Genomic DNA, 26249 nt, shown 5'->3' with positions numbered 1-26249 from the left:
ATGGCCTTTCGACCTCTTGGATCAAGTTGGAGGCCTGGGGGGAGATTCCAGATCCTTCAGATGGTTTTCCTTTATATCTCCTGCCTCATAGTGTACACTCATATTCTATTGGAGAATGTCACTGCAGCTGTCCCGGTCACTATTGCTGGGTCCACGTCCTCGACAATGACACTGTCTCTGCTAACGGCACTGGGATCCTCCACCAAGATGCCCTCCTGAGAATCTCCAATCCCACTGGATTCGAACCTGGGCCAGAGAAATGTCGTCTCTTCCTCCATCCCCAGTGGCAGCTCCTTCACCCAAATGGGACCTTCCCCAACACAAGTGAGCCAGACACAGAACCCTGTGTGGACAGCTGGGTGTATGACCAAAGCTCCTTCCCCTCCACCATCATGATTGAGGTAAGAGGTCCCATTTAAATTTTCCACTTACATGATCAAAGTGTTTAGAGTTAACACAAAAGATAGACTTGCTTTATACATTTAATCCCCATACTGGACGTTGAAGTGAGCCTTTTCTTCATTCCTTCATAGTAATTGCTTATCTATACTATGACAGTCAAGAGTATTGGTATCAAAGTTAACAAGCACACTAAAGATTAGTTTGAATGATGACCTCATTCAAGCTAGTGAGAGAGACCTATAATTTAAAAAGTAATGCTATGCCAGGTCAGTGGTTCTGAATACTCATTGAAAACCAGTTTCCAGACTAAAATAAATCAGACCTTCTGGGCAAAGGATCCAGGCATCAGTATTTTGGAAGCTTTTCAAGTGATTAGATGTATGGCCAAAGATAAGAATTACTGTAGTAGGTGAATACAGACTGCTAAGTGAAGTCAAAGGCGGGCACGCTGTATTACCTGTAGGATGAGGGTGGGTTTCTTGAAAAAATTATGAGATAGCACCTGGAGATGTACGGGAGTTAATGCAGCAAAGAGAATTAGTGGTCTAAGAGGAAAATGAATAAAGATATACGGGCACACGGATGCAGATCATTTGGAGGATACAAGCACGAGAGAGTGAGTCAGCCTCATTTAAAGTGCTAAATTAAGCTCAGTATTTTAGCTGGGAGACACCCGGGGAGAGTGGTTGAAGAGGAAGGCAGGACCACAATTGAGGATCACATGAGTTTGGAGTCAGGGTCCCCTAAAGGGTTTAAACTCTTCTATAACTGCTGTGCTGCTTTTTTTTCTCTTCCAGTGGGACCTGGTATGTGAACCTCAGTCACTAAAATCAGTGACTCAATTCCTACTTATGGCTGGGGCACTGCTGGGAAGTCTGATATATGGCCATTTTTCAGACAGGTCAGAGTTACCTAACTTACTTTCTTATCAGCTGTTGTATTCACTCCTTTACTTTAGAAACCTTTACTGAGCTCTAACTAGGTTCTGCCTTGTGCTGTATGCTAACCTCTGTCTCTGACTCCAGGGAGCCACAACCTGATAAGAGTGGTTGATAAATTACGGTGTGGTGTGATAAATGTGTTCATTGTATTGCATGAAGGACAGAAAACAAAACATCTAAATCAGATTCAAAGAAGTTTCAGGGAGGGATTTTCAAAGCTGATGCCAGGATACAAGGTTTATGACTAGACTTAATTCAATCCAGGGAGAGGATGGGGTTTTGAGGCAGAAAGTACCTACATGTTTGGAAGTGCAAATTTGTGAAACATTATCATCATCATCATCATCATCATCATCATCACTGGCCTTGGTGTTGTTCTGAACTACCTAGCCCAGTAAGATAAATGGTTGTGGACACTTCCAGGCTGGTCATCACCACATATCTGAAATGCAGGCACCCATGTACAATGAGTACTCATCATTACACACCCTGGGGTTGTATAGCAATGTGGCACAGATGGTATGGGAAGATATTGCACTTGTCACTTCAGTGCTGATCTTTGTGAAATGGCTTTAATAGACAATACTTGTAACCATATAAAGTAAATAATATTAAGAACCTAGGATTTCATGGCTTGGGGGAAAGAGAAGTTTGAGACTTCCTGAGTCTTGGCACAGTTCCTTCTGAAGGAGGCAATCAACCATTACTGTCACCCATGAGGGCACTAAGAGGACTTTATACACCCCTGGACATGTTTCCACCCAATGCCATCTGGTAGCTAAAAAATGTGGCCTCTGAGTTGATCTGAGTTAAATATTACCTATGTAGATGTTTGGATCAGAGTCTAGCCTCCAGGCCAGTCTATATCACTTTCCCCAGGGATTTTGATTTCAATACCTATGGCTCAGATTTATAACATAATCTTACCAGATCTTAAATAGTAAAGGATATTTTAGAAGATATTAAAGGAACCTTAAAGTTATTGCGTTCATCCCCCTATCAGATGAAAGTAGCTCTGTACTTCTGATGAATAACCACCTAAGTTCTCTTACAAAACTTTTGAGAATGGATAGCCCACTCCTTTAAAAGGCACCACCCGCAAGTATCTGACTGTTGTTAATGTTACACATGTCATCCATTTACCAGGTTTATCTGAATTCTCAAGCTTGAACTTTTTTCTGCCATTCTTACCCCAGAACCCAGGTGACACTCCAATGATATTCCAATATACTTAGAATAAAATCCAAGTTTCTTACTAAGTCTTGCCAGGCATGAGATCTGGCCCCTGCATCCCTTTCTTGCCTCATCTCCTGCCACCTTCTCCAATTCCCTGCTAATCATCAGAACAAGCTGGTTTCCACCTCATAGCTTCTACACTTGCTATTCCTTCTGCCCCAAATACTCTCTTCCCTGTACATTGCTCATCCTATACCTTCTAATTTCTCAAACTCAAATATTACATCCTCAAAAATCTCTTCCATGACTCCTTATTTAGGACCATCTTGGAGACTACTGAACTAGTCCAGAAAACAAATGATAGGGGAGCACATTTAAGAGGTGTCTGTGAAGATGGTAAGATGTAGCCAGATTGGGGAAATGTTTTAGAGGAAGAAGCAATAAGACTTGTTAGTGGTTTAGATTATTTTTTACTATTGGGGGTTTTCCAGTGAGAGAAATAGATGCATCCAAGGTGATATAAGCTTCTGGCCCGAACAAATGAGTAAGTTCTCATGCCATTATACAAGATGGAAGAAGACTAGGGTAGAAGCAATTGGGAAAGATAATCAGGATGTCTGTTTTGACTTCCTGAGTTGGAGTTCCCTAACAGACATACATATGGAGATTCAGGCAGATAGGTATATTTATGGATATTAAGGTCACAGAAGAGGTCAAGGCTGGATATTAACTTGGATGTTATTAACATATAAATACTTGTATAATTATGAGGATGGGAGAGGTAACTCAGAAAAGAAATGCAGCTAGATACCAAGTAAATTCAACTGCACGCAAAGCAATAATTCACCATGTGATCACTATTTTACATCACCATAACTGGGGATGTCATTCCCTTACCTGGTGACTCAAGTTTTCCAGGCTTGACCTCTTTCTGTCAGATTTTAAATCTACCCAAAGTCATTCATGATGTTTCAGGTATCCATCTGTGCCTTCATTCTTTTTACTAGCATTCCCTTTTCCCTTGGCTGAAGGTCTCATCATTAAATCATATCAAGACCAACTCACCTTTTTCATCCTCAATGTTCTCCTTGCTTCCTCTTCTTCCTCCTCCTCCAATCAAAAATGCATCTGAAGTTTCTCTACTTCCCTTCATCCAAAAGCATGTTCATCATAGCTCTGCCATATTAGTCATGGTAGTTTGCTACCCCAAATCTCAATCGGTTACCATAATAAAAGGATGCCCGCTGATGTTTCAGTCGGATATGGTAGGGTGACCCTCTTGAGAATTCACCTTCCAGGCAGTGGCTCAGGGAACCAGCTGCAACCATTGTAGGACATCTGTGAGAGACCTTTAATGCCCAGGCCTGGAATTGGTATACCTCTTTTTGCCACATTAATTGGCCCAGTTATAGGGCTCCATAGTAACTACAATCAATCTGGGAAAATGATGTCTTCCTGTATGCCCTGGAAGAACGAAAGGGATGGCAGAACTCTAGCAGAACTCTCAGCCAACTGTATTTTTTAAATTATTATTATGATATGTTAGTCACCATACAGTACATCATTAGTTTTTGATGTAGTGTTCCATGATTCATTGTTTGCGTATAACACCCAGTGCTCCATGCAATACGTGCCCTTCACCGAGCTAGCCCATGCCCCCCACCACCACCCCTAAAACCCTCAGTTTGTTTTCCAGAGTCCATAATCAAAACCACATTGAGATACCACCTTACACCAGCTAGAATGGCAAACATTGACAAGGCAAGAAAAAAACAAATGTTTTTTTGGAGAGGATGTGGAGTAAGAGGAACCCTCTTACACTGTTGGTGGGAATACAAGTTGGTACAGCCACTTTGGAAAACAGTGTGGAAGTTCCTTTAAAAATTAAAAATAGAACTACCCTATGACCCAGCAATTGCACTACTGGGTATTTACCCCAACGATACAGATGTATCTAGTAAAAAGAAGGGCCATATGGACCCAAATGTTCATAGCAGCATTGTCCATCAACTGTATTTTTAATGAATCCAAAAAGTTCATTAAGGTGTGCCTGGGTGGCTCAGTCAGTTAAGCATCCCATTCTTGGTTTTGGCTCAGGTCTTGATCTCAGGGTCCTGGGACTGAGCCCTGTGTCAGACTCTGTGCTCAGCAAGGAGTCTGCTTGAGGATTCTCTTCCTCTCCTTCTGCCCTTCCCCACCTCAAATATATTAAAAAATCTTTTTTAAAAAGTTCAGTTAAGGTGCACCTGGGTGGCTCAGTCTTTAAGCGTCTGCCTTCGGCTCAGGGCCTAATCCCAGGGTCCTGGGATTGAGCCCCACATCGGGCTCCCTGCTCTACTGGGAGCCTGCTTCTTCCTCTCCCATTCCCCCTGCTTGTGTTCCCTCTCTCACTGGCTGTCTCTCTGTCAAATAAATAAATAAAATCTTTTTTTAAAAAAGTTCAGTTAGTAATTCTCCTCATTTATGATGTAGTACCCTCATTAGTTTGGGCAAGGCCTCTTTCTTATATGCATGTCTGTACATGTGTTTTTCCATTTGTCTCCATTCCCATCCTTCACCAGAGAGACCATTCTCATGTGCTTACTAGTTAGTTAACCTCCTTATTTGTATATGTTATTATAAATGTGTGATATCATTGGGTTTAGGTATTTTAATTTACATAAAAGGTATATGTTATTTATCCAATCTCTTTCTTACTTTTTATTATCCACCAATAAGTTTTTGAGATCTGTGTACATTCTCATTTGTATACCCAGTCTGTTGCTTCCTGCTACTCCACAGCTCTCTGTGGTGAGCCCCAATCTTTTTTCCCTATTCTCTTTCCCAGTAATAGACTCCCTGATTGCTACAACATCCCTAACAGCATCCCTATCTCTAATCTTGATATACGTCCCTTTACCATGAGAATTTTTTTACTAATAGGCTTTAATTTTTAGAGCAATTCTAGGTCACAGAAATATTAAGTAGAAAGTACAGAGTTCTCATTTCCCCCTCACTCATACTTGCCCATATTGTTAATGTCTTGCATTAACATGGTCCATTTGCTACAATTGATAGACCAATATTGATACCTTATTGAATAAGTTCATGGGCTAATAGGCACAGTCTTCATGTTGTACAGTCTTAGGAACAAATGTATAATGTTATATATCCACCATCAGTATCTCTCTAAAAATGCACACACCTAGTTATCCCTCTCTCTGATCCTCTGGCAACTAGTACCATAAGAATTTATTTAGGATCTATAGACTCTTATTATAGTTACTGTATTTCTATTTCTCAGTTTTCCAATGATTGCCTTGCCATCATGTCTTCAATCATAGCTCTTTTTAAAAAGATGGCTTTAGAGACGTCTGAGTGGCACAGTTGGTTAAGCGTCAGACTCTTGGTTTGGGCTGGGGTCCTGATCTTGGGGTCGTGGGATCTAGCCTCATGTCAGACCCCACCCTCAACGTGGAATCTGCTTGAGACTCTCCCTCCCTCTACCCCTCCCCCACCCTGTGCACACTCTCTCTCTCTCTCTCAAATAAATAAATAATTAAATAAATATTTTTTTAAAAATTAAAAAATAAAAATATAAAAATACAAAAACAGTTCTATCACAAGTTCTCTGATGCAAATGCAATAATAAAATACATATTGTAAAAATATTCAAACAGTAACACATTTACAAGACTTATAATGACTTAAATACACTACCAAAGCAACAAATGTTTCAGAGCAGATATCCAAAACTAAGAATTGTCCATAGGATAATACTGTCAGGAATTTTGTATCAGCTCATGTAATTTTGTCCAAGCTGACTCCAGAATGAACCCCTTTCTTGCCCCTCCCTGACATTCAGAATTTTCTTCTTTTTGTTTATCTTCCCTTTTTTGTTCCTTATTCTCTGTCTCCACTGTGTACTTTTTATCACATCCTGCACTGAAAGAAATGGTTTGGGGGCTATCTTCTGTTTGATCTGAAACTTATTTCTCAAGGTCTTTAAACCCAGACATAGCTGAGTGGCTCTTATGCAATCAATCTGCAACCTGGATTTATTGTAATCCCCCATTCCTTTCAAATAAGTTTAGTCTTTACCTTGATAATACAGACTCAAGTACAAATCTCTTTTTCTTAGGTCTTTTTTTTTTAATTGAAGTATAGTTGACATACAATATTATTAGATTCAAGGGTACAATATAGTGACTTGACAATTCTATACATTATGGAATGCTCAACACATTAAATGTAGTTACCGGGTGGGGGAAGGGATAATTGGGTGATGGGCATTAAGCAGGGCACTTGATATAACGAGCACTAGGTGTTATATGCAACTGATGAATCACTAAATTCTACCTCTGAAACTAATTAAAAAATTAAATAAATAAATGTAGTTACCACCTGTCACCATATAAAATTATTACAATATTATTGACTAGATTCCCTATGCTGTATTTTTCATCCTCATGGCTTGTATATCTTAAACTGGGAGTTTGTAACTCTTAATCCCCTTCACCTTTTTCACCTATCCCTCAGTTTCCCCTCCTCTGGCAACTACCAGTTTATTCTCTGTATTTCTGATTTCTATTTCTCTTTTTTATTTTTTTTAATTGTTTTGTTTTCAGACTAGTGAAATTGTATTTAGATAAGTGAAATCATATGGTATTTGTCTTTTTCTGTCTGACTTATTTAATTTAGCATTGTACCATCTAGGTCCATCCAAGTTGTCATAAATGCCAAAGTCTCACTCTTTTTTATGGCTAATATTCCATTTTTATGGCTAATATTCCATGGTATAATGGAATGGAATATTAGCCATAAAAAAAGAATGAGACCTTGCATTATATTTATATACCTCATCTTCTTTATCCATTCATCCATCATTGGGCATGTGGGCTGCTTCCATATCTTGGCTAATGTAAATAACGCTGCTATAAACATAGGAGTGTATGTATCTTTTCAAATTAGTGTCTGCATTTTCTTTGGGTAAATACCCAGAAGTGAAATTACTGAATCATATGGTAATTCCATTTTTAATTTTTTGTGTTTTTTTAAGTTTTTATTTTACTTTCAGTTAACATACAGTGTTATACTAGTTTCAGGTGTACAATATAGTTTAATTTTGTAAGTTAAAAATAACTCAATAGTGTTTTCCATAGTGGCAGCACCAATTCACATTCCCACCAACAGTGCATGAGGGTTCCCTTTTCTCCATATCTTCACCAACATTTGTTATTTCTTGTCTCTTTGGTACTAGCCATTCTGACAAGTGTGAGGAGATATCTCATTGCGGTTTGATTTCCACTTCCCTGATAATTACTGATGTTGAGCATCTTTTAATATGTCTCTTGGCCATCTGTATGTCTTCTTTGGAAAAATGCCTTTTCGGGTACTAGGCTCATTTTTAAGTGTATTGTTTATGGGGTTTTTTTGGTGTTGAGTTTTATGGGTTCTTTTTTTTTTTTTTAAGATTTTATTTATTTGACAGAGATAGAGACAGCCAGCAAGAGAGGGAACACAAGCAGGGGGAGTGGGAGAGGAAGAAGCAGGCTCATAGTGGAGGAGCCTGATGTGGGGCTCGATCCCAGAACGCTGGGATCACGCCTTGGGCCGAAGGCAGACGCTTAATGACTGTGCCACCCAGGCGCCCCTATGGGTTCTTTATATATTTTGGATATTAATTCCTTTTTTTAAGATTTTATTTATTTATTTGAGAGAGAGCATGAGCAGGGGTGAGGGACAGACAGAGAAGCAGACTCCCCACCAAGCAGGAAGCCCGGTGTGGAGCTCCATCCCAGCACCCTGGGTTCATGACCTGAACTGAAGGCAGGTGCTTAACTGACTGAGCCACTCAGGTGCCCCTGGATATTAATTCTTATTTGCAAATATCTTCTCCCATTTAGTAGGTTCTCTTTCCATTTTGTTGATGGTTTCCTTCACTGTAAAAGAGGTTTTTAGTTTGATGTAGTCTCAATAGTTTATTTTTGCCTTTGTTTCCCTTGCCTGAAGGGACAGATCCAGAAAAATATTGCTAAGACCAAAGTCCAAGAGATTTCTATGTATGTTTTCTTTTTTTTATTGTTTTATTTAAATTCAAGTTAGTTAACATATAGTGTATTATTGGTTTCAGGGGTAGAATTTAGTGATTCATCAATTGCATATAACACACATTGCTGAGAGAGAACCAGATTCAAGTGCTTTTACAACTAAAACAAAAACAAAAACAAAACAAAACAAAAACCAAGAAACAAAAAACAAAAAACCTCACACGCAGTGCCCATTACATCAAGTGCCCTCCTTAATGCCCATCACCCAATTCCCTCATCCCCCCACCCACCTCTCCTCCAGCAACCCTCAGTTTGCTCCCGATAGTTAGGAGTCTCTTATGGTTTTGCCTCCCTCTCTGTTTTTGTTTTATTTTATTTTTCCTTCCCTTCCCCTATGTTCATCAGTTTTGTTTCTTAGATGTGGTATTATATATGATGCAATATTACTCAACCATCAAAAAGAATAAAATCTTGCCATTTGCAACAACATGGATGGAACTACAGTGTATTATGCTAAGCAAAATATTCAGTCAGAGAAAGACAAACACCATATGATTTCACTCATATGTGGAATTTAAGAAACAAAACTGCCTATGTTTTCTTTGAGGAGTTTTATGGTGTCAGGTCTTACATTTAGGTCTTTAATTCATTTTGAGTTTATTTTCATGAATGGTGTTAGAAAGTGATGCAGTTTCATTCTTTGGCATGTAGCTGTCCAGTTATTCCAACATCATTTATTGAAGAGATTTTCTCATTACAATTGTATATTCTTGCCTTTTTTGTCATAGATCAGCTGACCATATAAGCTGTGTTCCTGGGCTTTCTATTCTGTTCCATTGATTTGTGTATCAATTTTTGTTCCAGTACCATACTTTTTTTATTACTAAATCTTGGTAGTACATCTTGAAATCTGGGATTGTGATACTTCCAGCTTTGTTCTTTTTCACGATTGCTTGGGCTATTTGGGGTCTTTTGTGGTTCCATACAAATTTTAGAATTATTTGTTCTAGTTCTGTGAAAAATGTTGTTGGTGTTTTGATAGGGATGGCGTTAAATCTGTAGATTGCTTTGGGTAGTACAGATATTTTAACAATGTAAATTCTTAAAAGCAAAACAAAACAACACAAAAACAATGTAAATTCTTCCATGAGCATGGTATAGCTTTCCATTTGTTTCTGTTGTCTTCAATTTCTTTCATCAGTGGCATAGTTTTCAGAGTATGAATCTTTCAATACCTTTGTTAAATTTATTCCTAGGCATTTTATTCTTTTTGATACAATTATAAATGTATGAATGGGATTGTTTTCTTAATATCTCTTTCTGTTACTCCATTATTCATGTACAAAAATTTCTTTTTAAAAAATATTTTATTGATTTATTCAAGAGAAAGAGAGAACAAGTGGGGGAGGGGCAGACAGAGAGGGAGAAACAGACTCTCCACTGAGCAGGGAGCCTGACTCAGGGCTCAATCCCAGGACCCTGGGATCATGACCTGAGCAGAAAGTAGACACTTAACCGACTGAGCCACCCAGGCACCCCTCATGTATAAAAATTTCAACAGACCACTGTGTATTAATTTTGTATCTGGCAACTTTATCAAATTCATTTATTAGTTCTAATAGTTTTTTTATGGAATCTTTAGGATTTTCTATATACAGTATCATGTCATCCGCAAATAGTGACAGTTTTACTTCTTTCTTACCAATTTGGATGCTTTTATTTCTTTTTCATGCCTGATTGTTATGGCTGGGAATTCTGGTACTATGTTGAATAGTGTGGAGAATATAGTCAATAGTATTATAATAACATTGTGTGGTGACAGATGGTAGCTACACTTGTGGTGAGCATAGCATAACATATAGAGTTGTTGAGTCTCTATGTTATACACCTGAAACTAATATAATGTTGTATGTCAACTATACTCAATTTTTTTAAAAAAGTGGTGACAGTGGACATACTTGGCTTATTCCTGACCTTGAAGGAAAAGCTTTCAGCTCTTTCCCACCATTGAGTATGACATTAGCTATTCTTTTGTCATATATGGTCTTTATTATGTTGAGGTATGTTCCCTCTCAACCCACTTTGTTGGGAGTCTTTATCATGAAAGGATATTGAATTTTGTCAAATGTTTTTGCATGTATGGAGATGATCATGTGGTTTTTATCCTTAAGTTTGTTAATGCAGTGTATTTGATTGATTTGTGAATATTAAAACATCCTTGCATCCCTGGAATAAATCCCACTTGATTGTGGTGAATAATCCTTTTAATACATTGTTGAATTAGGTTTACTAATATTTTGTTAAGAATTTTTGCATCTATGTTCATCAGGCATATTGGCTTGTAATTCCCCCCCCACCTTTGTTAATTGTTTTCTGTATATTTTTGCAGTTTTTCTCTGTTCTCTTGCTCTCTTCCCTTGTGATTGATGACTATCTTTCATGTTATGCTTGGATTCCTTTCTCCTTATTTTTTGTGTACCCATGGTTACCATGAATTTCATATATAACATCCTAAAGATACCAGGATATATTAAGTGGATGATCCCTTAAGTTCAAACATATTCTAAAAGTATTACACTTTTACTCTTCCCTTCCACATTTTATGTATATGATGGCATATTCTATATCTTTTTATATTGTGAATCCCTTAACTAATTTTTTAGATATAATTGATTTCACTACCTTTGTGTTTTAACCTTCATACTAGCTGTATACGTGATCAATCTACTACTTTACTATGTTTGCTTTTATCTATGAAATTTTTTCCTTTTATAATTTTCTTCCTTCTAGTCATGGCCTTTTCCACTTAAAGAAAGACATTTAACATTTCTTGTAAGACCAGTTTAGTAGTGATGAACTCCTTTAACTTTTATTTGATTGTTAAACTCTATCTCTCCTTCAATTCTGAATGATAACCTTGGCAGGTAGAGTATTCTTGGTTGTGGGTTGTTTTCTTTCAGGACGTTGAGTATATTATACCACTTTCCTCTGGTCTGCAAAGTTTCTGCTGAAAAATCAGTTGATAGCCTTATGGGGTTTTCCTTGTATATAACAAGATGCTTTTCTCTTGCTGCTTTTAAGATTCTTTCTTTACCTTTAATTTGTGACATTTTAATTATTATGTGTCTTGGTGTGGACCTCCTTGAGGTCATCTTGTTTGGGGCTCTCTGTGCCTCCTGCACCTGGATGTCTGTTTCCTTCCCTAGATTAGGGGAATCTTCAGCTATTATTTCTTCAAATCGGTTTTCTCACCCTTTTTTTCTCTTTTCCCCTTCTGAGATTCCCTAATATAATGCAAATGATAGTACATTTGATATTGTCCCAGAGGTTCTTTAACCTCTCATCACTTTTTAAGTTTATTTTTATTTTAGCTGTTAGCTTGAGTGCTTTCCATTACCCTGTCTTCCAGATTGCTGATCCATTCTACTGCATCCTCTAATCTGCCATTGAATCTCCCTGGTGTCTTTTTCACTTCAATTATTTCATTCTTCAACTGTGGTTAGTTATCTTTTGTATTTCCTACCTCTTTGTTGAAGTTCTCACTAAGGGTATTCACTTTTCTCTTAAGTCTGGTGAGCATCTTTACCACCACTGCCATGAATTCTTTATCAAGCAGATTGCTTATCTCCATTTCATTTAGTTATTTTTCTAAAGTTTTGTCTCGTTCTTTCCTTGCAGCATATTCTTCTGTCTCCTCATTTTGGTTGACTTTCTGTATTTGTGTCTATGAATTAGGCAACACAGTTACTTCTACCACTCTTGAAAGAGTGTCCTTGTATAGGAAAATCACCTGTAGACTACATGAGACTGGTGGCTTTGGCTGGCTAACTGGAGCTGGAGCAGGTGTGGGTCAGGTTGACCCCAGGCACTCAGCACTGGGGCTACCCTGGCAAAATGGCTGGAGCTGAAGCAGATGTGGGCCAAGGTATTCTACACAGCAGACCAAGTACAGAACTCTTTATTGCACTTATCAATGCTCTAAACACAACACACAAATCCACTCTCCTAAATGCATGCATTCTACAATAAACATTTGTGACAACTTCCCATATTTCATCTTCTTCCTAATTTTAATTTAAATTCCAGTTAGTTAACATACAGTGTAATATTAGTCTCAGGTATAGAATTTAGTGATTCATCACTTACATACAATACCTGGTGCTCATCAAAACAAGTGCCCTCTTTAGTACCCATCACCCATTTAACCCATCACCCTGCTCACCTCCCCTCCAGTAACCATCAGTCTGTTCTCTATAGTGAAGAGTCTGTTTCTTGATTTGCCTCTCTTTTTTCTTCCCTCTATGTTCATTTGTTCATCTTCTTTTATATGGTTTCACCAGCATTAAGAGACCTTCTGGTGATAGACTGATGAGAGAGTTTTGACAACAGTCTCATATTGACAAATGGAGAATGTTACATCTGTGATTTCTGCTGTTGATGAATATAATTATTCTTCCAGGTCTCAAGTGCGATGTTTCACGTATTAAACATTTATTCTAAATTTCAAAATGTGTCCATTTTTATAGTTTTCCACATATTTTGGGGGGTTCCTAAATAATCTTACCTGGTTCAGTATTTCTTAGGTATGGATGAAAGATGTTCAAATGGTGTTTGCTTCAGCTCGCCATTGCTGACACCTGTGCAGCCTTTGCTCCACCTTGCTTGTTTACTGTGTACTATGCTTCTTGGCAGGGTTCTGTACCACGACCATTATTGCAAATGCATTAGCTCTCAGTAAGTCAATATTTTAAGCCTTTTACTATCTCCATACATTTAACTGACCTTGAAATTGCCCTTTATCTGAAATTATTACCTATGCTTTCTTCCAGTGTCAGAGTAGACAACGTCCCAATCACAAGCTCTGGTAATTGTTATAGTATTAAGTTCCTGTAGTATTGGACAGATACTTTTGGAAGGATTGGCTTTTGTCATTGGAGACTGGCATACATTGCAACTGACAATGTCTGTACCCTTGTTTTTCTTCTTCTTGCTCTCCAGGTACGGATAATCTCCATATTCATTGCCTATAAGGAATGCAATGTTGAGAATAGAGAGGAGAATGTTGACATTTGGGATCTGTTTGGTCCCTGGTCTGGTCCTGAGCCATGGTCCTGATTAGTATCCACTGTGCCACTTGAGGGGGGAAAGAGAGAGAATACAATGATACACTACCTAGGAGGCTGGCATATTTCAATCATTATTGTGGTATAATAGACACAGAATTATCTCAAAATCATTTTATTAATAGAAAATAACATACTCACCTATTTATGAAGCAAATATGCTATACTATTTCTTTAACTTTGGAAAGTATTCTGTCGTGGAGATGATTTGAGGGCTTTTTGTCATTGTAAGTGAGATTGGATAAATGTAGAAGACAAATTACTTTCCATAACTATTTAAATTAAAAGCATGTTTTCTGCTGCACTGAAAATTGGCATGAGGGTGATTTCAGCAAAAATGACATAATAAGGATGAGGGAACAGAAGGCAAGCTGAGGACAAAGCAGAAACTGACACCCTGCAAACCGCCCCCCTCCATGTATGCAACATTCCTTGGCACTCCTGGCTTCCCTAAAACTAAGGAAAGGACAAAACAAATGGTTAACTGACAGAGATCACAGTCCTGCAAGACCCATAATTCTCTCTCAGTTTACACATGTCCTAGTGATTTACAAGGAAGAAGCTTTCTTATCAATAGCCTAACTTCCAGAGATCCGTAATTCAGTTTCCTGAAGCCCTAGCATTACCATCCCCTCCATAAAATTGAGGGAAGCTGAGGAAGAAGGAAATGTAAATAAAATGGAATTTCTTTTAAACCTGAAGCCCATTGACAAGGACTTGTGATCATTCCTCTGGGAGACTCCAAACTGTCTTCATGTTAGTGCCTCATTAGAGGGAGGGACAGCCTTGGCTTGACAATAGCAAGGCCTGCAATAGCCTGTGAGTCTTCTTTAACATATGAAAGTGCTTTCTCAGCCTCCCCTCTTTCCTCACCTCCCCCAACCCCATGGTATATAATCAGCCACCCCTCACAACCCTGGACAGCAGCTCTTTCTGCCCAAGGGTCCTGTCCCCGTGCTTTAATAAACCACCAATTTTGCACCAAAGACGCCTCAAGAATTCTTTCTTGGTCATCGGCTCCAGACTCCACCCCACTGAACCTCACCTATATCCCACAACCTCATCATATGGCGCCCGAACGTGAGGCTTTGAGTCTTTACATCCGGACTCTGAGCTTCGGTGCAAACTTGGTGAGTATTTTCTCTACTCTTCCTTTCCTCTTATTTCTGGGGCTCTTCAAGGAGTATGGTCTTATTGGAACACTTTCATGTCACTAGGTTAGGCTATAATCCTCTAGCCCATGGCTACTCTATGGGGAGGAAAAAGCCTGCCTTTTGGCTGGAAATTAGTACCCTGGCCAGGATGGTAATAAGACCCAGAAACTTGATGCCCTCTCTTTATTGCTGTCCTTATACAAAGTCGTCTGTCTTGGGCACGGGACAGCCACCTAAGTGACTAGCACAGCTGCCAATCTTAAGACTCCCGTGTGAGGTTTCCTCCTGATTGATCTAATGTGATACCTTTCACATCCCTGGTCTAGCCACTTCTGGCTGTGGGACCTCCACTTGGAGCCGGCCAAAACCAGAACCCGATGGAATTACAACCCAACCGGGGACTGTTTCCTAGGGAAGTTGGCTGTAAAGACCACCTGTGTTGGAATGTCGCTTAGACCATGATGGATTTCTTTCTTTACTGTTTTCTGTCAATGTCCTCTACTAATTACTTAGGCTAAAAAAATTGGTAATTCCCCCTTGTTAAATTTTTCTAGTTTTCTCCATGAGTTAAAAACAGCTGGTTCTTCAAGGCAAAGTAAAATATTTTCAAGGCAAGACAAAATAAGGTGTGACCTTCACAGCGCGACCTTCAAGGCATGGTATTTCAGTCCATTCACCAGGCACCCATCGGCAGCCTAGGATGCGATGGGGTAGGGGAGGGACGCCAGCATCCCTCCTATGGACCTTTTACGGCAGGAATGACTTCACAGTAAGGCAGGATTGTGATCAATAGCGATGTCTTGTTTGAGGGACGCCTCCGGTTGCTTTTGACACACGGGAACCTCTGACATATCCTGCGTGGGACGCCACCCGGGAGTCAGGGGGGATTTGGTAATGGACCTTCTTTACTTTTCTGAGCATGGCCTCAGTAGGCTGCTTCTTTGTTTCCCAAGGATTCTTCTCCCTTGGGATGCCTTTTAACCCATTGGAAACAATTCGGATTGCAAAATTTAGGAAAGGACTGAGCTCCTGTAACACTGCATGGCCTCAGTGGGATCTATTGGTTAGATCTCTTCTGTAAGGAACAGAGCAAATGGACCTAGGCTACCTTCATTTCTCGTACCTAGGCCTTCATTGCTCTACACCAGGACTCTGACCTAAGGGCCCCTTACAGAATGTGTTTGCCCAAAATGGGTCAGCTAGTAAACTCTCTCCTGACATACTGGATGATAATTATCTAAATAGGCCTCCTCCGAATAAACCCAGGTTGCTGGAGGAAACACAGGCCATCCCAGACAAGGGGGACTCTTGACTCTCTTCTCTCGCTGTTCCTTCTAACAGATGTGGGGGCATCTCCCTCACTCATTTCCTGGGTTAATGGCTATAACTGGAGCAATCTGTGGTTAGTCTACCTCGGGACGGGGACTTTAAGGAATATTCCCAAGCAGCTGCCGAAACTCCCTTTGTTTTGGGGAAATTCCCTGTCTTCTCTGGCCCGACATAGACTGCCTATTCCCCCTTGTTGGTGGGAAAACATGGCATCTGCTCCTGTTGGAGCTGAAGCTGATGAGCTCTAAAACCGGAAACCCTTTCTCTGCCCTCTGGCAGCACTTTGTCTCCTCTGTCTCCCCCTCCCCCTTCTTTCTGCACCACCTGGGGTGCAGCCTTCATAACTGGCTTCTGTACCATCCTCGGTGCCTCAGGCACCATGGCTGCTCCTTCCCTCACCATCAAGGAGGAAGAAGAGCACCCCCTGGACTTAACACCATGCACTCCAGGTTTCCCCACCAGTGTCTCAGGTAAAAATTGACAATGGGGAGGATCCAGGTGGAACATAATTCAATATTTAAGTTAAGCTTGTTGGTTTAATTAAGATAGACATGTCTTTCAAGCTCTCAGCACTAAACGTGAAACTTATTCTATCGAAGTTTACTAAAGGTCAAACAAACTTGTGTTATCTCTGTTGCGAGTTGTTAGTAAAAAGACTAAAATAATTGTCTGTCTCAAAGTTTTCATGGGTAGTTGTTAAAATAGCTTTTGAAGTCTTTGGTAACCTGAATCTTTAAAGTTTTGCTTGGATGAATTCATTGGACATCTAGGTCTTTTTAAAATGGGATACAGTGCTAAAGCATTGAGTACTGGATGTAGGTTTGTGCTTTTGACTTCTTATTGCAAAGAACCTAAGGATATTTAAATCTGTTGGTAAACAAGTTTTGTGTTTAATTGATTCATAAATTTGCCATCTAAACGTTTTGGTGTAACAGTTCACAGTTGGTTACTACTTAGTTTTCACTGGAGACTAAGGTTTCTAAGAAAACTCTACTAAATGTAATGAAGGCTCATGAAAATAAGGGAAGCAACTTTGTATATAGAAAAGGAGAGGGGCGCCTGGGTGGCACAGTGGTTAATCGTCTGCCTTCGGCTCAGGGCGTGATCCCGGCATTACGGGATCGAGTCCCACATCAGGCTCTTCCGCTATGAGCCTGCTTCTTCCTCTCCCACTCCCCCTGCTTGTGTTCCCTCTCTCGCTGGCTGTCTTTCTCTGTTGAAGAAATAAATAAAATCTTTAAAAAGAAAAGAAAAGAAAAGTAGGAGAATACGGAATGCATTTTTTGTTGAAGGTAATATTGTCCTAAATAAGATGGTTGTTTGGAAAGATAGCATGGGATAAAATCTGAATGCAAAGAAAGCTGTAGAAGGAAACTCTTTGGAAAGGAACTTCAGGTGTGGTCAGGACTGACTAAGCGGGAAGTGAATTTTTAAAGTACAGTGGTTTAATAAGATTTGTGTCTGCTTTCTCTCTGTTCAAAAGTTCAAAGGTTTCTTGAATTGTTCAACAGCTCTGGATAAGAAAATGTAAACAGTTTTCTTTGTCCAAAAACAAAATTTGTTTTGTCATTAACAGGTCTTGGATCACTTAGTTAACTTCTCAGTATTAAAGGAGCTAAGTTTTGCTAACAACTATAGAACCCTGCATATTTGCCTTTCAAATCTGTTATTGTCACCTTGGTTTCATAAAAATAGTTTTGTAGTGATCTGTAATCCTATTCAGGCATGTGCTATAATTCTAAGGTTTTAACAAATTTTACCAAGATTTAAATTGTAAATGAAGTCTCTTTAACTCATTAGGCCTTTTTCTTTGGTATGCTAAGTTACTCTGGAAGCACTGTTAAACAAATGATAAGCCTTAGGTTGTATTTGGGTAAATGCTGTAACTCTTCTAGAGATAATATGCAATTCCTAAAGTTTTAATGTTTTAATGTAAGGTCATCACCACTCGATATTCTGGCTATCGAAGTATTATGTGTTACAGAAATAACCTGACTTCCTTGCCAGCTATATTGTAAACTCATCAGATTCTAACCATATCCATTCTGTGTTTTTGTTATTTATAATTGTTCTTATTGTCTTGCAAAATGAGTTTCATCTTCAAGGAGATTCATATAAAGGACTTTTAGGACAGACACAGGTATTCAATATCTTTATACAATCCTAAAACTGACATGGGCAGGAATTTTCAGAAACTAACTAAAGCTGCATTCAAACTAAACAAGAATTAGTAACATGGTTGGGTAATGTCAATAAGATGGCAGAAGAGAAAACCCCAACTCTCAACACCTCGATAGACACAGGATAAGTAACTTGCTTGTGCAGGAAGTTTCCAGCATACGTGGTAGAAACAGAAGTTCAAAGTTTGTAGGGCAGAAACTTACCATAATTCGGAGGCCCTCCTTCAAGAAAGAAATGATAGAAATAATGAAAACCATTTCCTATGACTCCTCTGACGTCCTTGAAAGGGACCTATAAAAATGAGAGAACTTCAAAATCATCGTCATGTGCTTTTTGATAAATCGTATCTAGAGAAAACTGGTGGTGCTGATCCAGCTGACTCCACAGTCTGCAATCCTAGTCATGCTCCATATACCGCCTAAGGAGGTCTCCAATATTTCCCAGCTGTCAATTTGTTTTTCCTAATGAGAACATGAGTTTCTATCCAAGGGTAAAGCCTGAGCATTGGTCTGTAGCAAATGGAAGGGGAAAGGAACCTTAGGTTAAAGGTTATGTGAAAGATAAGCAATTATTTACTGCCCTCGTGTCATCTTCTTTCATCAGGAGGCTGGTGGAATCTGCAAGGTGGCTGATGAAAGCTTAAAGGAAATTAGAAGAGTTGCACACATAAATGGTATTTTGATAGGGATTGCATTAAATCTATAGATTGCTTTGGGTAGTGTGGACTTTTTTTAAGATTTTATTTATTTATTTTAGAGAAAGAGCATGAGTGGGGTGAGGGGCAAAGGGAGAAGCAGACTCCCTGCTGAGCAGGGAGTCCTAAGCGGGGCTCGAACCCAAGACTCTGGGATCATGACTTGAACAGAAGGAAGACACTTAACTGACTGAGCCATCCAGATGCCCCTTTTTTTCTTTTTTTAAGATTTTATAGTGTGGACTTTGAACAACATTTGTTCTGCCAATCCATGAGCATGGAATATCTTTCCATTTGTTGGTGTCATCTTCAATTTCTTTCATCAGTGTTTTACAGTTTTCAGAGTACAGCTCTTTCACCTCCTTGGTTAAGTTTATTCTGAGGTATTTTATTACCTTTGGTGTAATTGTAAATAAGATTATTTTCTTAATTTCTCTTTCTGCTTCTTCGTTATTAGTGTATAGAAATGCAACAGATTTCTGTACCTCAATTTTGTATCGTGTGACCTTACTGAATTCATTTATCAGTTCTAGTAGTTTTTTGGTGGAGTCTTCAGGGCTTTCTCTATGTATTATCATGCCATATGCAAATAGTGAAAGTTTTACTTCTTCTTTACCAGTTTGGATGCTTTTTATTCCTTTTCTTTGTCTAATTGCTGTGACTAGGACTTCCAGTACCATACTGAATAAAAGTGGTGAGAGTGGACATCCTTGTCTTGTTCCTGACCTTAGGGGAAAAGCCCTCAGTTTCCACCATTGAGTACAATGTCAGCTGTGGTTTTCTCCTTACATGACCTTTACTATGTTGAGGCATGTTCCCTCTAAAACTTGCATACCAGTTTTTGGTTTTATCACTCCCAAACCTTCGATTATACCTTTCCTTTCTACATTGATATTTATGCACAAGTAATATGTAGTATTCTTTCATATTTTTAAAAAATGTATGTATAAATTGTATCATAGTCTATTATTTTTCTAAAACTTATTTTTTTACTTAAATTTTGTCTGTGACTATTATCACAATAATTCATATTAATTAATCAAAATACAGATAGTCATATTTTTTAAAAAAAGCATAATCCTCACCTCATACTTCCACACCCTTCTTCTTAAACTTGCTCTGTGTTTCTTTCCCTATCTCTGGAGGAACCACATACAGTAATAAAAACCCCCATCCTTTCACTCACAAGAATATCTTCATTTTAGTAACTAATATTTCAGCCAAGAACAAAAATCAAGCCTGAGACCTTAGTTCAGAGTTATAGCTTCACTATCTTCCTAGTTCCGGCCTGTCTTGGAAGACTTACGGGCTGATAGGCAATGGGGTAAAGATACTGTTGATTATTTCTCCATTTAGTTGTGCTGTGCTTCCTCTCCTCCTCTCTAATCTATGGGTCAGGATTCTGAATTCCACATACTCAGAGTTTGGGAAAGAAGAGTTGATGGGAAGGACAGGTGTGAGTATTGGTAAGTGTCAGAAGCTAGACATGGTGGATGATCAAAGCAGACTCCTTTCCTTGGGGTACTTTCATGTAGGTTCTCTAGAGCTTTCCATTGGAACCGTTTGGTGTTTTACCCCATCTCCTACCACGTAAGAAATCCATTTTCCTCGGCTCTTGCATACATCTTCCCTCTAGGCCCTGCAAATTTGGCTATGTATTGCCCTATTATTGGTCACTTTGCCCACTCCAACTCCCTTTCCCTTCCTCTCTTCCCATACAAGAATTAATATGACTCCAGACCAGCTCTCCCTTCCAGAGCCTAAACTAATCTATTAGCAAATTCATGTATCCTTGCCTATGTTGCTGCAAATACAGTGAGATGCCAGTTCGAGCTGATTGCCGATTGTTTCTAGTTCTTAGATTACTTAGAAGTATCATGCCACTGTACTCTTAAATTCAGGAAACACACATCAAGCTCTCCCCTACAGTATCCTTGTAGCTTCACTCACTCAGATTAAGGTGAAGAAGGACTCCATACTGGGGAACAAAAGAAAAAAGATTCACACTCAGGACACCTGGGTGGCTCAGTCGGTTAAGCATCTGCCTTTGGCTCAGGTCATGATCCCAGGGTCCTGGGATCAAGTCCTGCTCGGGCTTCCTGCTCAGCAGGGAGTCTGCTTCTCCCTCTGCCTGCCGCTCCCCCTGCTTGTGAGTGTGCTCTCTCTCTGTCTCTCTCTGATAAATAAATAAAATCTTTAAAAAAAAAAAGAAAAGAAAAAGATTCACACGATGCTGAACCTCTGCAAAGAAACTATTTCCTTACTTTCTTTTTTTTTTTTTTTAAAGATTTTATTTATTTATTTGACAGAGAGAGAGAGAGAGAGAGAGCCAGCGAGAGAGGGAACACAGCAGGGGAGTGGGAGAGGAAGAAGCAGGCTCATAGCGGAGGAGCCTGATGTGGGGCTCGATCCCATAACGCCGGGATCACGCCCTGAGCCGAAGGCAGACGCTTAACCGCGGTGCCACCCAGGCGCCCCATATTTCCTTACTTTCAATATCTAGCCCTATCATTTTCACCACGCTGTACCATCCAATTGAGTGATGAGCTCAGATTTCATATTACTTTTTTCTGCCTACGTGGTTTTATAACTTCACTAGAATATGTACATATTTACGATCCCTTCTTGGGGGGCCTTGGTAGAAACTATAATCATAAAGAGTCCATTTTTACATGATGTTCCATAATAATTTTATGTTAATGTAAGATCATTGTATTAAAAATATAAGTTCTGTGAAAATTAATAAAGGGAACCCTCACTAAAGTGGATTCAGGATGCTGATTCAGAAGGGGAGGCCGGAAGGGGGAGCTATACCACTCGATGTCAATTACAGACCCCTTAACGGAAGAATATCAACAGGAAAGAATCACCAATTACAGGCCCCAACAGGGAAAGATGTACAGTGCATCTTCTATAAACTGACCACCTCTTCAACTCAGCCAATGAGAAACCATCATCACCCTGAACTCTTGCTTCTCTTCAATGGACTTTGTTCTAAACAACCTCTCTCCACTTCCTCCTTTTTCTCCATAAGATAACATTCCTCTCCTTTATTTGTTGAACTTACCGTTTTGCCATAGATTGCTTGTCCCAGATTGCAGTCCTCTGTTATCCTTGAGCAAACCCATTCTTGCTGTAAAACAACTGCCAGTTTTATCTTCAAGTTCTATGAAACAGGATGAGCCTCTTTCTTGAACACTGACCGTAAATCGCCTGGGCCAACGTTGTCATCAATTGTAAGACTTGTCTCAGAAATCTTAGGGAATGTTTGTTAGGCTCTAAATCTTATGAAACATATCTTTACTCCTTTTACTCACTGCAGATTGGCACTTGCTCAACCCTTTCACACCCTGATGCTCAATCTACAGCATCTGGGGAACAGTATTTTCCTGCTCCAGGTTCTCTTTGGAGTTTTCAACCCTCACACCCAGATATGTTGCTCTTTTGACAACAAATCATATGGGTCATTGAATAAGCCAGAGAGTGTTCATGTCTCTGATGGGAATTTCCATTCTGGTCAACATCTTTTTGCCCCAAGGTTTTTGAGAGAGGTAGGAGTTTGGGGAGAAGTGGTTTCCCTCCATTCCTCAGGGATTACATTGATCTTACTTGCCTGATGCTAAAATAATGGCATTTTCCGCTGAAAGCCAAGGGATTTGCTGAAGTCAGTAGGAGGGTGTTCAGAACTGAATCTGACAAAAAATTGTCAGCAGGACTTGGGCTCTCACAGAACAAATGTCAGCAAGGAGTGAGTCAGACACATGGTCATCTTCATCACATCCATGATGAATCTAAACGTCCATTCCAGTTACACCTAACAGTTTCTTTAGAACAGTAACTAACTACTTTCCTTTTGGCCAATCACATTTTAATAACAATATGGAGGGGCTGGGCCTTTCCATTATATTCCAAAGTGGGGACATGATGCTCTTACTTCCTGTCTAGGACTCTGTCTGATTTTTAAGGCCTCCATAACCTGTGTACTCCCTCATCCCTGTATACTCACTTTTGAGTCTGGTACTAAGTCACCACAAATGCAACGGCTTTTGGTTTTGTTTTTGCTTTTTTTTATATATACAAGAAGTTTCTTGACTTCAATGAAATAAAAAATCACTTGTCTTCAGGCAGAGAAGTGTGCAATAGAAAAAAGGAAACAGGCTAATCTTAATGTGTCTCTTAATCTGCCCCTAAACAAGGAACAAATTGGCAGGCTAATCCAGGCTCTCTTAGAATCTATCTTATGAAATTAATAGAATGACTATATGCAATGATTATGGAAACTTGAGTGGTCACCGTGCTTCGCCTATCTCCCAGAGCAGAAACAGATCTCGCAGGATCCCAGATTGGCGGGCTCCACTCCTCTTCCTCATGCAAGGTTGCTGCCTTATAGGAGAGTCCTCTCCAGTATTTTTAAGTTTTACTTATATTATTTTTATTGAATAAAAATGTGCCTTTTGAAATTTCGGTGTTAAGGGTTCCCAGGATGACATTATTTATTTCCAAACAGAATTCCTAATGCTGGTTTCTTTAATCCTGACTTATTACTCTAGAGCTTATTTCTCTTTACACTGTACCCTCCCCAAAAAAGTCCAGTCCTTTTGTCACCATATGGTGCAATACTTGTCCCTAGTCAAAAATTTTTCCTACACACTTGATTCCTACATAGGTCATAAATTCCTCACTTATTATCTCTTTATAGTGTTGTGTCCTACAGAAAGTGCACAGAAAATACTAGACAGAATACATAAATAATTCCTGATGCTCCCTTCCCACTCCTTCACTGGCATTACTCAAATGTGAAAGAGAGTAACTTAGAACTTCTCATTGATTGTTGAAGCCTAAGCCCATTTCCCAGCTTATCATCCATTCAATAATCCCTGGCATGTTGCAGTTTGTTTAATGTATGTTTCACCCTTGTAAACCCTCCCGATAGGATCTTTCCACAATTATATGTTGATTGACAGATGTCTTTGGCCAAAATGTTCTGGCTCTCACTGGTCTCCCTCTCTTCAGAAATGCAGACCCTGCGCAGCGCTTCAGCAGTGTTGGGGATGAGTGCTACCTCTGCAGCTCTCGCCAGTTCTTCCCTCCACCAGATGAACTCATTCCCACCATGCTCAGGTGCATGAACTAATAGATCATCTGTCTGGTTTCAAAACAGAATTTCCTTTTTCTCTTCCTCAAGTTTTTATTTAAATTCTCGTTAGTTAACATATAGTGTAATACTGTTTTCAGGAGTAGAATTCACTGATTCATCACTTAGGTAGAACACCCAGTGCTCATCACAAATGCCCTCCTTAATGCCCATCCCCCATCCAGCCCCTCCCCCACCAACCTCCCCTCCAGCGACCCTCAGTTTGTTCTCTGTTTTTAAGTGTCTCCTATGGTTTGTTTCCTTCTCTTTTTTTTCTTTTCCCCTATGTTCATCTGTTTTGTATCTTAAATTCCACATTTGAGTGAAATCACGTGGTACTGTCTTTCTCTGACTGACTTCTTTTGCTTAGCATAATACACTCTAGCTCCATCCAGATCACTGCAAATGGCAAAATTTCATTCTTTCTGACAGCTGAGTAATATCCCATTATATCTATATCTATCTATATCTATATATACCACATCTTTACCTATTCATCAGCCAATAAATAGGATTTTCTTGGGGCGCCTGGGTGGCTCAGTCATTAAGCATCTGCCTTCAGCTCGGGGCGTGATTCTGGCATTCTGGGATCGAGCCCCACATCAGGCTCCTCCACTGGGAGCCTGCTTCTTCCTCTCCCACTCACCCTGCTTGCGTTCCCTCTCTGGCTGCCTGTCTCTCTGTCTGTCAAAAAAATAAATAAAATCTTTAAAAAAAAAAAAAGGATTTTCTAAACTAATTGACGATTATTGTGGGGATAAAACTGAGACTGCTTAGGTGTCAGATGAATGAATTACAATAAAAATTAAAACAGCAACTGACAGCCAACAATTGTTGAAGCACGGTGCCTAGTCCTTTAATGTCACCATCACATTTAACCTTTAAAAAAAAAAAAACCACTCTACAGTACTGGTGGGATGGGTGTCCCTATTGTAGTAACGGTGAAACTGAGGTTTGGAGCAGGTACCTCCACGATACTGTTGAACAGTTTAGGAAACAATAGAGGTGAAACTTAGGGCCAAACCCATGTGTTTAACAGCTCTGCTGTATTGTCCCCCATAAGGAAATGAAAATGGCAAATAAGAACTTACATGTACAGATTTTTACAATATTTTCTTTCTATTATTATCTGCACCTTGAGGCTTACAGCTTCAGGAATCAGTATAATGTTCAATGGGCTTGAGGCAGCCCTGGCTCCCCTGTTGATGATCCCAGCCATGTATTCTCCCCACTTGCCCCAGATCATCAATGAAGTCCTCCCCATCCTCTCTGGTCTTATCATCCTCCTTCCTCCTGAAACCAGAAATCAGCCTCTTCCTAACACCATCCAAGATGTAGAAAAGAGGTGAGTAAACGCTCTAGCTGCCCCCAGAGAGGAGGTGTGCTCTAGTTTTGTGATAAGAAAGGCAAAGGACAATTTGGAGCCTTCTGTCCTTCATGCAGGCTCAGACCTGGGCTATTTCCAATTGTGTTCATGCCCCTTAGCTCAGTAGTACCTTCACCCCTGCTCACAATGGTGTCACACTCCTCTTGAGGCTCTCTAGGTCCTACAGACCACCTGGCACCAGTACTTTTAGTTGGAAAAGGCCAAAATTAGTCCTATTGTGAATGATACATACTTTCCTCCTCTCCCTCATAGGAAACATGGGCTTCTGATGTTTTCTCATAAATCTGCTAAGACTCTATGCCTCATTATCATCCCCATAGTTTTATCACCCATCAGCCCAATGGGTGTCTGATAAATTATGGGGAAGGGAATGAAATTGTCTCATAGGTACAAACCTGGTCATTCCTCAACCAAGAAAGAATGCAGGAACTAGCATAGAGCCTAGAACGAGACGCTTCTTGCAAAGATGACAACGTATTTAAAGTAAGTGGATCTTGTTGGGGTAACTGTAAGATTTAGCTAAGTTTTCTGCCATGAGTAATGGAAGTTTTGAGAAGAGAGAGAAATTAAGGAAATAGGAAACAGAATTTGAAATGAGGAAAAGTAAAAAGATGCCCTTAAAATTTTTAATTCTCCCTTGGATTTTTCTAAGAGGTCGTTGGTCAGAGATCTGAAGAGACAATGTTGATAAATAGCAGG

General features: G+C 39.6%; 1 pseudogene; it reads left to right on the top strand.

Moving 5' to 3' along the window:
* Positions 1–25512, top strand: LOC123789839 (steroid transmembrane transporter SLC22A24-like; annotated as a pseudogene).
* The last annotated feature ends 737 nt before the right edge of the window (positions 25513–26249 follow it).

This window comes from Ursus americanus, chromosome 24, assembly GCF_024610735.1.
Source record: "Ursus americanus isolate L20-20 chromosome 24, mUrsAme1.1.p, whole genome shotgun sequence".
Taxonomy (NCBI): Eukaryota; Metazoa; Chordata; class Mammalia; order Carnivora; family Ursidae; genus Ursus; species Ursus americanus.
This window is presented reverse-complemented; position numbering and strand designations above follow the sequence as displayed.